This window comes from Homalodisca vitripennis, chromosome 3 (assembly GCF_021130785.1).
Source record: "Homalodisca vitripennis isolate AUS2020 chromosome 3, UT_GWSS_2.1, whole genome shotgun sequence".
NCBI lineage: Eukaryota > Metazoa > Arthropoda > Insecta > Hemiptera > Cicadellidae > Homalodisca > Homalodisca vitripennis.
In genome coordinates, this window is record NC_060209.1 from 46,439,358 (window position 1) to 46,445,010 (window position 5,653).

Sequence of the window (5,653 nt, forward strand, 5' to 3'; positions counted from 1 at the left end):
AAAGAAATAATATGAATTGAACGAGTAGTTTATAGTTGCTTAAATATGAGCAATGATTTACAGCATTGTAACTATACAAGTACGTATAAAGGAAACATTCCATTGAAAAACTGACAACTGATATAAGTTTTTAAATAAAAGTCTTAAACAAATATCATTATCTATCAAACCTTATATCATTTGGATAATCTACTAGTTCATAATTCCTAAAGAACGGTGTTTTAACATTGATCTTTTCGTTGATGGAAGCAAGATCCCAGAAACATAGATTTGAAAACCTGTTTTTATAGTGTATTTATGGGTATAATTCATTTAATATTGGTAATATTGCATTCGTAGTAAATATATTGTTTTTACATTACATACGAGTCTGAACTAAATTCTTGTAATTTTCAGGTTTTAAAGTAGCGCAAATCTACAAAAAAAGTTTCCTGTAGTCACCATAAATGACCTACACATAACGATTCATTAGCGAGAGTCTTGATTGCAGTTGATACGAGAGATAATTGTGTGTGGTTTCAGAAGAATACTTTTAGTAGTTGCTGTTAATGTTTTTTAAGTTGAATAGTAAAATATTAAAACTTTATCTATAACAACACCAATTTTTACTTACAATAATTAGTATAAATCATACATTCGTAATGTTAAATAAAGTTTACTTTTATCACTAATCAAAGAAAACTTTAAATTAGGGAGTGTTCAATATTCATTTCCAAGAGTTAATTCACAAACTAGTAAATCATATAAATTACTTTTTTATATTGCATGGTTCGGTAACGCTTCATAACGCATTTGGCCACAAAGCAAAATGTAGATAAAAGGAAATGAGACGCTTACGTGGACCGAGGATGAGATGAAAGGGTTTTTAAAAGAGTCATTAGTTCTAAGGGCGGCTTGTTAAAACAACAGTCCACACCGTCACCGTGTGGGTCACGTGATAGTGTTTGAGATCTTACACGAGTGTTTAAAAAGACCGAAAATTTTTTAACATGTGCTACATTGTGGAATTGGGTCTATATTGTAATTGATTAAAACCTGGTAAATTGATTGAAATTAAAAAAAAAAACTTACTGGTTTAAAAAAAATATACTCCAAATCTGAGTCTGGTCTTTAAATGTACTAGTACTGTTATTGTTTAGGCACTGAATAAATACATGGTAGCTAAAATCTAGAGCCCTCCTCAATAATTATATACTTATAGTTATTAAGTTTATTGTTTTAACTGAAGAATCTGAAATAAAAGAGAATAATTAATTATGTTTCATTTATAAATAAATCGAACTTATAACTCAATTTATAAAATGGATGTTGTTTTATTACCTTAGTCTTTATTTCTTACTTAGTTAACCTAACAGTCATCTATCTCAACGTAGGATTTACAATTTGTTATGATTTATTTATCTTGGCAAATAGTGATCCTCTTGAAAAACGGGAAAGCTTTTTATCAGTTGTAAAGAGGGAGACAGTCAGATGTTTGACTGGAATGATGACTGTAAGCAGGAGTAATCAAGCGGATGTGACGATAACTCTCGCAGTTTGTTGTATCGTTACATTTTATCTTTACGAGACGGCGACGTCGCTATACACATCGCGTCGGTTGTCGAATCAGTTGTAATTTGGGCATTTGATTTTCTGAATATACCATCTTGCCTAATTGCTTCTTCCTGCTCCTTTTTCGATGGATTTGTGAATAAACACCATTTTCTGCTAATATTTACATGCTCATTGTACTCATTGAAAATTTGGAACAAATTATAATTAACACTGGTGTATAGTAATAATATTATAAATATGAAAGTACCTTTGTTTATTTGTTTTGGTTTCACTTGTAAACTATTCAACCGACTGTACTGAAATTTTACATTGAAATTTTTGTGGTTCCTGGGATGAATATAGGTCTATTCATTTTTCGAAAATCCCTGCGGGCTACGCCCTACTTGTCTTTTTAAGTAGTTAAAATCCCATCCTGGTCTTCAAAGTGGTGTAATATTAATTGAATATACCTGTTATGTGTAATCAACTGTTTTGTGTAAACATTTTTTATTATTTTCAATTTGTTTACATTTATAGTGAGTAAATTTTGTAATAAGTAACTTAATGCCATTTTAGATTTCAGCGATTAGGTAATACTAATCTACCTTATAAAATGTTCTTAAACATTAGGTCAGAATTTTATTCCGAAAGACTCCCTTTGAAGCAGTCGACAAAAAATATGCTAGATAAAATTTCGTAAATGTTCTAAAATATTTTAAACATTTTCGATACATTAAAAGACTGACCTAAAACCCATATTAGTTATATATGGGATCTGTATTATACATTGTCTTGATCGGGAAATTTAAAAAAATCTACTATGGAAAAGCACATCCTAAGAGCGAAGAAAATTACAATGACTATAATTATAAACTTTTCAACGTATTATTCATCGTGGCAACAAAGCAAACTCAAAATTTACGCCGGAAATATAATACACTGGAACCAACAGTGGTCATAACCATGCACAACGCCTAAGTAAACTGAGTACAAAGCAGCGGGTAACTGCTAGCAGTGCAGATATAAGTCTAACTTTTACTTTACATTTAAAGACCGCTATGAAACCTATCTAAGTTGCCTTTTGACAAACGTAGGCTTCTCAGAGCTGTTTATGTATATATACGTTTTCGTAATTGGGAGATATACAGTACAAAATCAGCTTTGGAACAAAGGCCGGATTAAATTATAAAATGACCATAATATACACTTTTTAACATATTTTCTTGGTCGTACGAAGAAATTAAAATTGACGTTGGAAATATAATTCACTCGATTTGGAAGTGCTCATACAGACGCAAAGCCTGAGAAATTGCATGTGAAACTGCAGGTGACTATTAGCATTAGTATAAGAATGAAACAAGAAGAAAACATGTATAGCTTAAAATTATGTTATTACCTTAGTAATTATTCAGAATGAATTTACTTAATTTTAGTTTACTAATGAAAATGTTTAATTCGTTATATTTACTATTACTACTAATTAAATTAGTAATTGAAACTTACCAACTACTTAATTATTTTCACATATAGTCCATCTGCTTCCCTCACAGATGTTATTATAAATACAATACAACAAAATTGATACGTACATGTTAAGGAGTAAAATCTTATTATTTGCTTTAATGGCCTAATATGGTATATGGCCACAAACTCTCTTATTATTACAAAGAATACAACAATTTTCAAATTACTTTGAAAATCAATTGAATATTTCTTAATATTCAGTGTGAAGATTTCGTACTGGTGCTTTAAGATCTTTCTTATTAATCTATTACCTCCAAAACCTATCTATGTTTGCTGTAAGCTACTTAGTATAATTAAGGAGTTATCTAAATCTAATGAATTAAAATTAAATTACATTCATCATCCAATTCTTATAACAATTAAATATTAGTATCAATGAAAGCACAGTTATGAATATGATAGTGACTTTTCTTAGAAGATTCAAGTTAGAAGAAAGCGGCGTCAAATATTTGTGTGACTTTCCATAGTCTATTGCAACTTTATTTATGGCGGTCAATTTCTGTCAGTTAATGCACGGTTGTTCCATTCAAGTTCAATTACAGCTTACTACTTATTCAGTTCCATAAACATTACGTAACCTCGTTCTGTATGAGTTTCGTTAACTGTAGAGAATTTATGTAATGAAAACAAATTATAACACAAATAAATATTGTTCGATATAAAGTCGTAAATTTGAAAATGTTGAATTCAACGACGGCCTAACAAACCCTCGAAGAAAGTTAACCCCATTCACAATATTGTATTGTTCAGTAATTTAAAATGTGAATCCCACAAGTAATATGCTGCTATTTCTAGTATTATAATAAAAATTGTTAAATTACGTAGGCTAGTGTTAATAGTACTACCTGAACTAAACGACTGTTTAGTTGTGTATGTAATAAGGGCTCTATTGGTATATAAAATTTACGGGCTACCTATAGCTGGTCAACTACTTTATTATATTATCAGTAAATATCCTATAATACCCAACTGAATTTACTTGTAGTAAACGTTTCAATCAATTCAATCAAAATTAAGTCAATCAATTTTGTAAAAAGTACATGTTTACTATAGAATCTACTATAGAAAAAAATAATGTGTAGTACATTATTTTTTCAGGATAATTTGGAGGTAATTATGGTGTAAAAACATTATGCATAACCTATGGGTTATTCATATACATATCAAGAAGAATATATCAAGGAAATCATTGAACGCATGAGACCAACCTTCATGAAGTCACTCATTGACTGGTAGTCTTGAAAAAATAAAAACATTACACTGAGTGAAATGAAATTTATAAAATGATCTTAGATTAGTGTTATTTAATTTACGTTTATGTTTACGTCATTTTCTTTCCACAGGTTATACATATACATCGACATGTACACTCGTAATGCTTTAGATCTTTGAAATTCTCATTTATATTTTAGTTATAGTAATAGAAGAGTGAAGAACTAGTATTGCTTACTTAGTTATTACCTTCTTAAGGGTAAGAAAGAAACGTCCTTTTAGTTTTATTCCTGTTACTTGGCTTGTTGTAGGACTAATGGAAGTTAAATAAAAACACTCTTAATAATCATACTATACTTCCTTTAAATGTGTTAAAATACCCATATATTTCCGTGTATTAATGTGTACGTCTATTTGCATATCAATACTAAACTCATTTGATCTACATTAAAATTTATTTTTAATTTGCTAATTAAAATTTGAATAAAAATAGATGAGATATGAAAGACGCATATGCCTAGTATGGTAACGACAAGAACTAAACACTCAGGTTTTCCAGCGTGTTGACTCGTTGCTTTCTGAGTGCAGAAGCTTACCTCTCGACCCGAGATAATGAGTCTCTCCAGGGAACCACTTGCCCTCAGTTATGTTTTGCTTTCCTCAACTCTAGAGATAATGGGTAGGATTTCCATTAGTACAACTTCTAATTAGCCTTACAATTACTTCTTAAAACCTTTTAAACACGTTCTAATTTTTTTCTAGAATTCAAAGCACTTCTGTAGTACATTATAAATTTTTTTTAAGGTTGTTGTAGAAGACCTGAATATTTGCTATTTATTTAATAATGCGATAAGCAACAAGTAGGACACGTAGATATAGTACGGATTGTTTTGTATTATGACGTCAAATCAGCAGACTTTCCACGGAAATATAATATTTACCTTTGGTAAAGCATTGAACACTTTTGTTAAAATCTAACCTAAATAGGCAAGAGCCTCAACAGTTGAAATATCCTTACCGGCAACACAATTTCAGATTTAAATAAAGTTAAGGATGTGAGTTGAGTTAAATGTAGTTTTTGTCAACTTTAACATAAAAACTCTAAAAAATTATGTTCAAGCACAATCACGTAGTTTTTACACATTACGGTTATTTATAACTACCACATTTGTACCGACAGTTAATACTGGTCAATAATAACCTGTTTATTAACTCTAAAAACTGATTTATCTAAATTGTGGTATGTAAAAATGCAATATTATTTGCTTAACATATTTTTACTGTATTGCCAATTCAACTGGATGTCTCAAAATCAAGTTATCAGTTATCAAATAGCTATTTCAATTAGAAAGTGTCAGTTAAAAAACGACCTAAAACACAAACG